We start from the raw sequence: 12500 nt of genomic DNA on the forward strand, positions 1-12500 counted from the left end.
TATTTGCCACATATGAAGATGACTTTATCTGTTAATCTACCTGTGATTCCACTGCATCGCTTATGTGTCCATAGTTCACTGGGTACAGCAAATGGAATTACTTCCAACTCCTTTTCTACATATTGAGCTGGGTCATTTTACCTGACGAAAAAAGTCTTATCTGCTTTCTTGCTTAATGACAACTATATATATATATTATATGTGTGTGTGTTGTGTGTGTGTGGTGTATACATACATACATACACATAAAAATTATACACACAATGCACACACAACACACCACACACACACCCACACACAAATACACACACATAAGCTATATATAATATATTAATAATATATGTATTTATACAATATTTTTCCTTTTTGTTTGATACAGCAAATTTTTTTGCAAATTGTTTTTTTTTTCTTTTACAGGTGAATCAATCTAACAACAGTGCAGCAAATAACACTTCTTTCTTCCTTCCTTCCTTCCTTCCTCCTTGGAAATATTCAGTTATTATCACTGTCATATAACTAACCCCACTTCTTTTTGTTGTATTTATTCCCACCCACCCCTCAAAAGTTTAAAGTACACATGCCCATGCACTTATTCAGTTCCCTTAGTGTTTTAGAAAAGGCTGCAATGAGTCATACAAATTTTTGACGACACTTGAAAGTTGTCCCGGGTTGCATTTACGCATCTGCACTACTTTGCCTGACAGAGGTAGACGTGCCAATGTTGTTCTCTGACCCTTTTGTTCATCAGCAACATCTATGAAGTTCTCTTCAAATCTCAGACAGGTTACTGATAGCGTTCACTATTGCATACATAGAAAACAGATAGACAGATAGACAGGTCATTATTATCAACTTTACTACCTGTCTAGGTCAGAGCTTTACTATCAGATGCAAACAAATATTCAAATGTCAAAATGTCAATAGGTGTGCTTAGGCATCCATACCATCCATCCATCAACATAATACACTGTACTACATACATGCATACATACATACATACGCATACAGACATACAATACACAACATCAATACATACATATACATACACACAACATACATACGACAATACATACACATACATACACATAATACATACAGACATACATACACATACATACGTACATCACATACATACATACGACTACATACGCATAACAAACTACATACATACGTACAAACATGCATACAAACATACATACTACATGCCATACAACATACATACGTAACATACATACATACACATACATACAATACATACATACTAAGCAATACAAACATACATATGAACATACGCCATACATACATTATAATACGAACAATACATATGAACATACAACATACATACATATCATTATATTATATATATATATATGTGTATGTTGTAAGTATGTATCCATCTATCTATCTATCTATCTATCTATTCTCTCTCTCTCTATCTATCTATCTATCTATCTATCTATATATATATATATACATATATATATATATATATATATAGATTGTATGTATGTAGTATGTATGTGTGTGTTTGTGTATGTGTGTATATGTATATATATATATATATATATATATACATACAAATGAATAAAAAAAGCTAGTTGCAATGTTCTACCATAAAGGAGAATTATAGGTTCAACCTAAACGTGACTAAAGGTGTCAAGATATCTACATTGCTAGAATAAGAGTTAAAATGCTCCAGTGCTGCTATAACAACATTGGAGCATTTTAGCTCTTATTTCTAGCAATGTAGGGGACTTAACACTATTAGTCATGATATATGTGTGTGTGTGTGTGTGTGTGTGTATGCATGTACACTCACACACACACATAAAGTTGAACAAATTGACCCCAGTATTTTTAAATTTGGTATTTAATTTGTCTCCTTTTGCTGAACTGCTAAGTAAACAAACTAAACTCTGGTTGTTAAGTGGTGTGTGTATGTGACAAACACATGACAAACGCAGATACAAGGGTATATATATAAATATAACTTATCGTTAATAAAATCAGGGGGCGTTGCATACTCTTTTACTTGTTCCAGTCATTTGACTGTGGCCATGCTGGAGCACTGCCTTTAGTTGAGCAAATTGACTCCAGTACTTATTCATTGTAAGACTAGTACTTATTCTATCGGTCTCTTTTCCTGAACCGCTAAGCATCAGCATCAGTTGTCAAGCAGCATCAGTTGTCAAGCAATGTTGGAGGGACAAACACAGACACACAAACACATAGACACACATACATACGACGGGCTTCTTTCAGTTTCTGTATACCAAATCCACTCACAAGGATTTGGTCGGCCCAACGCTATAGTAGAAGACACTTGCCCAAGGTGCCATGCAGTGGGATTGAATCCGGAACCATGTGGTTGGTAAACAAGCTACTTACCACACAGCCACTCCTGTTACTAATAAATGAAAAAAATGCATAGTAAATAAACGACAGATAAAATACGCATACAACTGGATGTGAGACAGACACAGAAGGTCCCTAATTCATCACCAGTTATCAACCAAATGGTAATACTTAGTTTCATACCATGAATGATAAGACTGAAAACTTCCCATACACACACACACACACACAGCAGTTGCCACAATTACTATGTACTGATTTAACCAGCAAGGCTTCAAGTTGGATACAGCTAATTTCTAGAAGCTAATCTGATGTGTGATTTTATGTGGTAGGGAATTTTCCAGCCAGTTTGGACTCACAAGGCACGTGAAAGTCCACAATCAAGATAACTGATCAGAACAAGTACCAATTGGTTGGTAAGACATATGTCAAAACACCAGCTATAAAAATGATTTGTCAATAATATGTATTCAACTAACCCAAGCTAGCATGAAGACATGGACGTTAAACAAATGAAAACATACATATGTATGTGTGTGCATAAGTATATATATATATATATATATATATATACTGTGTGCCGTACCCGTGGCACGTAAAAGGGCACCATTCGAGCGTGATTGTTACCAATGTCACTTCACTGGCACCTGTGCTGGTGGCATGTGTAAAAAGATTCGAGCGAGGTCGTTGCCAGTGCCACCTGACTGGCCCCTATGCCGGTGGCACGTAAAAAGCACCCACTACACTCTCGGAGTGGTTGGCATTAGGAAGGGCATCCAGCTGTAGAAACTCTGCCAGATCGAGATTGGAGCCTGGTGCAGCCATCTGGCTCGCCAGCCCTCAGTCAAAAGCGGTCATTAAACGATGATGATGATAATGATGGTGATATATATAGAACCATCTAAGATTTCAGAAGTCAGAAAAATCAGAAAAAACAGTCGCATATTTGTTGATAGAGTGGGTATATTAATCAAAGTGTACAGTTTTATTATTCCATAGCTGCCATCTCTGAAGAGTGCAGGGCCACATATTCAAGCTGTCATCTAACACTTCATTGAACCCGTAATGCAAAACTGATTTGTTAGATTGGACATAATGGATATATACTACTGTACACTTTGATTAATATATATATATATATAAATTGAAGTGTACATATGTATATGTATAACTATATTTTATGTAGTTGTTGGTTGTGGCCAGTCAGAAAGTTATCATTGGATTTGAATCTATTATTGCACTAGCAATATGAGCTAGTCATCAGACCTGCTAACTAGGGGCGCATAACTTCTTTACTAATGGAGGTAAAAATACAGCCATCCTCCATTTTGTATTTTTACCTCCATGTGTGAAGAGGCTTTGTGCCTTCAACCAGCAGATCTAAGTGCAACAGTAGGCTCGAATCCAATGGTAACTTTCTGACCAGCCGTAACCAATGACTACATAAAATATTGGTGTACAAAAATTTTGTTTTAGAGCTTATTTTTTACTGATTTAAGTACAACTGACTGATTATATATACATGTGTGTACACACACACACACACATACACACACACACACATACACATGTGCACCCGCACACATACAATATACAAAAAGAAAAGATAAAGGTGAGAGGTAAATACCAGTAAAAATTATGAAAGAGAGAGAGAGTGGGGGAGAAGGGAGAGAGAGAGAGAGAGAGAGAGAGAGAGAGAGTTGAAGGTCAATGACCAGCGATTATGTCATTACCATATTTCCTTTGTCCGCAAACACATTAGCTACAAATTGCAACTTTCTGTTGGAGAATTAAATATTAAATTCTTCTTGTTATTACAACTGCCATCTCTGATGAAAGTTCCATCATTATCTCCACCACCATCACCACTCATGTTAACCTTATCTATCTGTTTCCCTCTCTCTTTCTATTTTATCCATCCATCCATCCACTCGTCTGTCAGTCTGTCAGTCTATCTATCTATCTACAGTGAAAAACATAAGCCAATACTTAAAATTAATTTAAAAATATAAAAGTTAAAAATTAAAAAATAATTTAAATAAATTAAACTTATAAATTTTAAATATATATATATACAAATATGCATATATATATGTATGTATATTTTTATATTTATATATTATTTAATTTTAATTAATTAATTTATTTATTTATTTTTTTTTTTAATAAATATCAAAAGTATTAAAAGTTTAATAAAAGATAAGAGTGTATATATATATATAATATATATATATATATATATATATATATATATATGTATGTATGTATGTATATATGTATGTATGTATATATATAGATGCCATGATAAATCGTTAGCATAGGCTCGAAACATAAAAGACTTTTCTATTCCTGAGCATTATACTAATACATCTGTTTGTTTTGTACATCACCTGTCTTCGTCTTTTGTTTTTTCGTAAACTCTCCCATATATATATATATATATATATATATATATATATATATATATAAAGAGAGAGAACATACAAGTATGAGACCAAAAGCAACCAAATTTAAATGCACTAGAGGTACAGATCAGAAGTTAGAGCAGGTCAGTTGGGAAACCAGCTGACATCACTAAAGAGTGGACCAGTGTTTGTATAGGTGGAAGTTTGTCACTGGGCAAGTAATGGTACAATACTATATACTCAGATATATGCAATCTATATGAAAGGATTTGGTGAAAGCATGTGGTCAAGTGGTTCAGTTGATTAACTCTTGGCCACAAAGTTGTGGTTTCACTTCCTGGACCATGCAGTTTGTTGTTTTCTTGAGCAGGGCGTTTCATTTCATTTTGATTCTGTCTACTCAACAGTCATGGATACTAGCTTTGTTCTGGTGAAGCCCATTATCCCTCTCACTCTCTTTATCTCCCTCTTTCTCTTTCTCTCTCTCTCTCTTTCTCCATCCAGCTGTTATATCCTGTATGTTCCACAGGGTCAAAAGGTGGATGGGCCTAGAGGATGTCTATGCCTGCTTGTAACTACATAGATACCTAAAACAATAAACAAAAAGCATGGTACCTATCACCAAACCACTCATTCATAAGTGGTAAGTGGCTGTACTTCATGAAAAAGTATACAAGAGGCAAAGTTAAATGGATAGTTACATGCATTTTACAAGAAATGAAACTTACTTTGCTTGTTTGTGATATTTAGACAGCAAACTAGCAGAATCATTACTACACCACGCAAAACACTTAGCCTAATTTCTTTTGACTTAACGTCCTGAGATCAAATGCTGTCAGAGTAAACTTTGCCTTTTGTTTTTTGAGGTTGATAAAATAAGTACCAGTTGTGCACTGGGATCAAGGTAATCGACTAGGACCCTCCCTGAAGTTGTTGACCTTGTACCTAGAAACTGATATATTTGAAGATTTGAAGGCCAAAAGTCATTTCAGAAATGTACAAAAGAGAAAAAAAAAATGTTGATCTTGCTCAAATTTCCTTAATCTTGCCCCCAAAATATTCTCTTCTCACAGTAAAATCATCACTTCACAATTCGGCACCATTCCAGCACCAAAAGTGATTTTTTTTTCTCACTTGAATTACCAAAAACTTTTGCAGACACAAGTCCTATCTTTATCCTACCTGTTTCTTAGTAGTGGTTAATGCTATGGTAATGGAAGTGTAAACTTCTGTAAGTATATCTGGTTCTCTCAATGAATCTGAGACCCCAAGTTTAAAGCAAAAGTCTTTTCATCCCACCCCTTTTTTTAACCATTTTTAGCCCAAATTGATTTGTGTCTGACTTGAGTGAAAAGTGGGATGGTCCTCTATATGCATATTACTTTTCCAGTATAACAACAACAATAATAATAATGATAATAATAATAATAATAATAATAATAATAATAATAATAATAATAATATAATGATAATAATAATATAATATAATAAATGCCAGGCCCTGATGCAGTACCAGGCAGTGGCTCTCATGCTTCTGATCTTAACTGATTGGAAGTGTTATCATGTACATTGTTTTGTCTTGGTATAAAAGATGGGCTACAGCAAATATTCTGCTCAATACCACAGATTTGCTCGTCAGTTGTTTGGCCTTAACCAGTTGAGCATGTCCCTTAGTGGCTGACGATATGTGCATCTCTGATCACGAGCAGAAGTAGTGGGGGAGCATCATGGCTATGTGTTGAGAAGGATTCTTTGGGGTTTGAATAATTCACCTCTGGAAACATAGGTGTTTCGTTCAACATCCTAAAGCAACCCTTATTCAGGGACCTTTTGAGCAGGATGGGCTACTCACCTGAAGAAAATTCTAACTGGGCCCCACCTGCAAGGTCATGTGCTGTTTATCTTGATATGAGATCACCATGTCGCGCACATATGGTTGTGATGCATGTGCCTGGTGTACCTTTATCAGACGGGTAGTCATGATGGGTATATTGGGCTTCGTATATTTTACCCCAGTGTCACTTTGATGGCATGAACTGCTCTCTCACTCAATAATAATATAATAATATATATAATAATAATAATAGCAACCATACTCTGGGAATGCCAATACAACACAGAAGAGAAATTAAGGCTAACAGACCAGATACATGTGTCAGAGATCATGAAGAAAAAAAACGTTTTCTAATTGATGTATCAATACCAGCGGATGACAACGTGTCTCTAAAAGAAATGGAGAAACTTTCAAAATACAAAGACCTGGAAATAGAGGTAACCAGAATGTGGAATCTAAAAACAGAAACAATTCTATCGTAATAGGTGCATTAGGCATGATAAAAAAATATTCTGACAAATACATAACAAAAACACCAGGACTTACAAACACATATAACATATAGAAAATTGCACTACTAGGCACTGCACACATCCTACGCAGAACACTTTCCATACAATAACCATCAGAGCATCACAACAAATCACAGCACATACCCAAGGCACACAGAGCTATGCTCGGTAGTGAAGTGAAAGCACCATATATAAAATATACTACTGAATAATAATAATAATATAAAATAATAATAATAATAATAATAATAATAATAATGACAACAACAACAACAACAACAACAACAATAAATGCCCTGATGCAGTACCAGGCAGTGGCTCTCATGGCTTCTGATCTTAACTGATTGGAAGTGTTATCATGTACATTGTTTTGTCTTTGTATAAAAGATGGGCTACAGCAAATATTCTGCTCAATACCAAAGATTTGCTTGTCAGTTGTTCGACCATAACCAGTTGAGCATGTCCCTTAGTGGCTGACGATATGTGCATCTCTGATCACAAGCAGAAGTAGTGGGGGAGCACCATAGCCATGTGTTGAGAGGGATTCTTTGGGGTTTGAATAATTCACCCCTGGAAACACGGGAGTTTCATTCAACATTCTTGAACAACCCTTATTCAGGAACATTTTGAGCGGGATGGTAGGTTACTCGACTAGAAGAAAATTCTAACTGGGCCCCACCTGCAAGTTCATATTGCTGTTTATCTTGATATGAGATCACCATATCATGCACATATGGTTGTGATGCATGTGCCTAGTGTACTCTTATCAAATGGGTAGTCATGATGGGTATACTGGGCTTCGTACATTTTACCCCAGTGTCACTTTGATGGCATGCACTGCTCTCTCACTCAATAATAATAACACTACTACTACTACTACTACTACTACTACTACTACTACTACTACTACTACTACTACTAATAATAATAATAATAAATAATAATAATAATAATAATATAATAATAATGATAATAATGACAATGATGATAATGGGAATAATAAAAAATTGAGCTGAATGCCAGGAAGAAAATTAAGGCCATAAACACATTGACTATGCCTGTTATCGTAGACAGCTTCAATATCATAAACTAGTTCCTCTCTGAAATCAATAAAGTTGATGTCAATGTATGAAAGGTGATGACAAAGCATTGTATGCATCACCAAAAAGCAAACACAGACTGAATTAACCTCCCGAGAAAAGAAGGTAGTTGGAGGTTAATACAGTCTTCACTCCCATTGAAAATAGCAACCATGGGCCTTTGTGCCTACCTGCAACAAGCAAACGACTTGATGTTAAAGCTGGCTCTGAAACAAGAAGACGCTGTAAAGTTGCCTTTTGTGATGAAAAAAGCAAAAATGTACCTCTTGAGAAATGCAAGGGACAAGCCAGTAGAAGTACCTGAAGAAGATGTGTCCCCAACAGATAAGATAAACCAAATGAAACCATAGCCAAGCAAACCAGCCTCTAATTTATTAAGGAGAAATGGGAGCCAAGTCAATACAAAGTCAGAGGTCCTTCTTGAACCATAGTCTCACAATGCCAATTTCCTGGATTTTGTGGCATATATATTTCCCCACAGGTGTTAAAATTTCATGATATATGTTATATATATTACACCTGCCCTTCCCAATTTTCTATCCTTATTCTGTGTTCTACTCACCTTGTACCTTGAGGGTATGTTCTGATACCTCATATCCACTATCTTTGTATCTCTAGCCACTTCCACCCACTCTTATATAATATAATATTGGGTAGCCATGAATCTCTCTATTATAGCATATTTCCTTAACCCCCTTCTCTCATACTTTAACCCTTTAGCATTCAGATTCCTCTGTCGAATGTAATGCTGATTTATTCACATTGAGAAAATACATTAGTCATACATTACCTTGTAGCTTTTAGATTTCAATGACATGATTGATTATTTTTAGGGTAATATTGTAGAATAAGTGTGAGAGGCCAGATCAAGCCAGTTTGAAGATAATACAGGTAGATTATTTTGGCTGTATATGGCTAATTTAAATGCAAAAGGGCTAACCTCTTAATACCTGGTGTAAAGCCACTCCTTTCTCAATACTTGAGCAGAGCACTTCATTTCATTTTGCTTCTGTCTTCTCAACAGTAATGAATACCAGCTTTGTTCTCATTGGAGGAGTGGAGTGTGGTAAGTAGCTTGCTTACGAACCGCATGGTTCCGGGTTCAGTCCCACTGTGTGGCACCTTGGGCAAGTGTCTTTCTATAGCCTAGGCCGACCCAAAGCCTTGTGAGTGGATTTGGTAGACAGAAACTAAAAGAAGCCCGTCATATATATGTATATATATATATATAATATATTATATATATATATATATATATATATGTATTTGTGTTGTATATGTTTGTGTAACTGTGTTTGTCCCCCCCCCCAACATCACTCGACACCCGATGCTGTTGTTGTTTACGTCCCCGTAACCTAGCAGTTTGGCAAAAGAGTCTGATAGAATAAGTACTAGGCTTACAAAGAATAAGTCCTGGGGTCGATTTGCTCGACTGAAGGCGGTGCTCCAGCATGGCCACAGTCACATGACTGAAACAAGTAAAAGAGTAAAAGAGTAAAAAGAGTATGAAGCTAAGAGAACTTATTTTGTCTTTCAAGTCACTTGGTGCCAGTGCCTTAAAAATACACTCCAAGTACACACCGTAAAGTGGTTGGCTTTAGGAAGAACATCCAAGCAATAAAAATCATGCTAAAGCAGATATTAGAGCATGGATTCAATCTTCTACCTCCTCAGACCTTGCCGAACCATCCAACCCATGCAAATATGGGAAAAATAGATGTTAAATGACAATGATAATGATTATTATTCCAATATGTTTTATATTTTATTGCTATTGCAGAAAATTTAGAATATTTCTATTCCAAGATTTCTATTATAAAATGGATTACACAATTTTGATTGCAAACACATGACTGTTTACAATGGAGTTTTTGTTTAACATAATGTGTGTGCATGAGTCTGAACCATGCCGGCATAGAACATAGATGTTCAATGATGATGATGATGATGACAATGATGGTGATGATGATGATGATGATGATGATATATCTTTTATTTTTTTAATCTTTTACTTGTTTCAGTCATTTGACTGCAGCCATGCTGGGGAAACACTTGAGAATTCTAGTTGAATGAATCCACCTCAGTACTTACTTCCTTTTAAAGTATGGTACTTATTCTATTGGGCACATTTGCTGAACTGCTACTACTGGAACTTGGACATATCACCACTGGTTGTCAAAGGTAGCGGAGGACAAACACTGAGACAAAGCACACATAGATATCGACATGAATATAATACATACATACATACATACATACATACATACATATATATATATATATATATATATATATATATATATATATTATGTATATATGTATGTAGTGTATATATATATATATATATATATATATATATTATATATAATAATAATATAATAATAATAATAATAATAATAATAATAATTGTGTACAGTGCTCAGGTGCATATGTATGTATGTATGTATGTATGTATGTGTATATATATGTATGTGTTATATATATATATATAATATATTATATATATATATATATATATATAATACAAATAAGTAAATGGAGAAACAATACTTACTTGGTGTTTTATATACACACACACACACACACATATATGCCACATACATATATATATGTATAAGAGTTGAAAAGGAACACATAGTTGATATATATATATATACATGTTATATATATATACATATATATGTAAGTATGTATGTATACACACACACACACAGTGATATTGCTGTGTTTATGTCCCTGTAACTTAGCGGTTCGGCAAAAAGACTTAGAATAAGTACCAGATTACAAAGAATAAGTCCTGGGTCTGATTTCTTCAACTGAAAAACCCTTCAAGGTGGTGCTCCAGCATGGACACAGTCACATGGCTAAAACAAGTAAAAGAATAAAAGAACACAAGTATATACACACACACACATATACATGTATCACAGGTGATGTGATGGGAGAGAGAGAGAGAGAGAGAGAGAGAGAGAGAGAGAGAGAGAGAGAGAGAGAGAGAGGTAACGTGGTGGTATGCACATTGACAGGAAGAAGTGGGCTTCTTTCATATCTACCTACCATCTAATCAAAAGACTTTGGTTGGCCTGAGGTTATCACAGAAAATACTTGCCTAATGTACAATGGAATGAATCCAGAATCATGTAGTTGGAAGCAAACGTCTAACCACACAGCCACACCTGCACCTATGTATATGTGTGTGTGTGTATGTGTGTGTATGTATGCATATATATGTGTGTGTGTATTTGTGTGCATGTGTGTGTTTATTGTTATTAAAGCTTCAAAAACATCACAAAAATATAGAAAGCTGCAACTCAGAGTTTCACGCTCCTGTTTGTCGGACAGTTTAGATTAAGAATATATACACATCCGATAGATGTGTAATGTCAGTGTACATACTCGACAGAGTGTAAGTACCTTGAGAGAAAAGTTGGACCTAAGAAGCATCAGCTGTGGTGTGCAAGAGAGACGATTGCGCTAGTATGGTCATGTAGCAAGAATGGTTGAAGATAGGTGTGTGAAAATGTGCCATTCCCTAGCGGTTGAGGGAACCTGTGGAAGAGGTAGACCCAGGAAAACCTGGGACAAGGTGGTGAAGCACGACCTTCGAACATTAGGCCTCACCAAGGCAATGACTAGTGACCGAGACCTTTGGAAATATGCTGTGTGTGAGAAAACCCGGCAGGACAAGTGAGTCCATAACCCGTGGCCTTTGTTAGGGATGTGGTCAGCCCACTTATGCATACCTTTCCTTCTCTAGACACAAAACTCTGCTTGCGAAGACCTGTTGAGGCAAGTGAAATCGAAATTGAATTTGAAATCGAACCACATCTGATGACTGGCACCCATGCCAACCTCCTTTCATTGGACACTTAACTCTGCTTGCGAAAACCTGTTGGGCAAGTGAAATTGAAATTGAAATTGAACCAAATCCTGTGACTGGCCCTCGGGTGATGCCAGTGCCGCTGGACTGACTCCTGTGCAGGTGGCAAGTAAAGAAACACCGTTTCAACTCTGTGCTTGAGGAGACCTATTGAGTCAAGTACATCCACATCAAAAATCAATGGAAACTGTAGTTGTGATCCCTGTGCCGGTGGCATGTAAAAAGCACCCACTACACTCACGGAGTGGTTGGCGTTAGGAAGGGCATCTAGCCGTAGAAACACTGCCAGATCAGACTGGAGCCTGGTGCAGCCTTCTGGCTTCCCAGACCCCGGTCAAACCGTTCAACCCATGCTAGCATGGAAAACGGACATTAAACGATGATGATGATGATGATGATGATGATGATATATAT

At 36.0% G+C, this 12500-nt stretch overlaps 1 long non-coding RNA gene across 1 annotated transcript in view; it reads right to left on the reverse strand.

Moving 5' to 3' along the window:
- The window catches only part of LOC118762053, a 24689-nt gene extending 21696 nt beyond the window's left edge, over nt 1-2993 (reverse strand). The window contains exon 1 of the long non-coding RNA XR_004997841.1: nt 2983-2993. This is a non-coding gene — a long non-coding RNA (uncharacterized LOC118762053). The remainder of the gene's footprint in view (nt 1-2982) is intronic.
- Between the last annotated feature and the right edge of the window lie 9507 nt (nt 2994-12500).

Source organism: Octopus sinensis, unplaced genomic scaffold (assembly GCF_006345805.1).
Source record: "Octopus sinensis unplaced genomic scaffold, ASM634580v1 Contig20037, whole genome shotgun sequence".
Taxonomy (NCBI): Eukaryota; Metazoa; Mollusca; class Cephalopoda; order Octopoda; family Octopodidae; genus Octopus; species Octopus sinensis.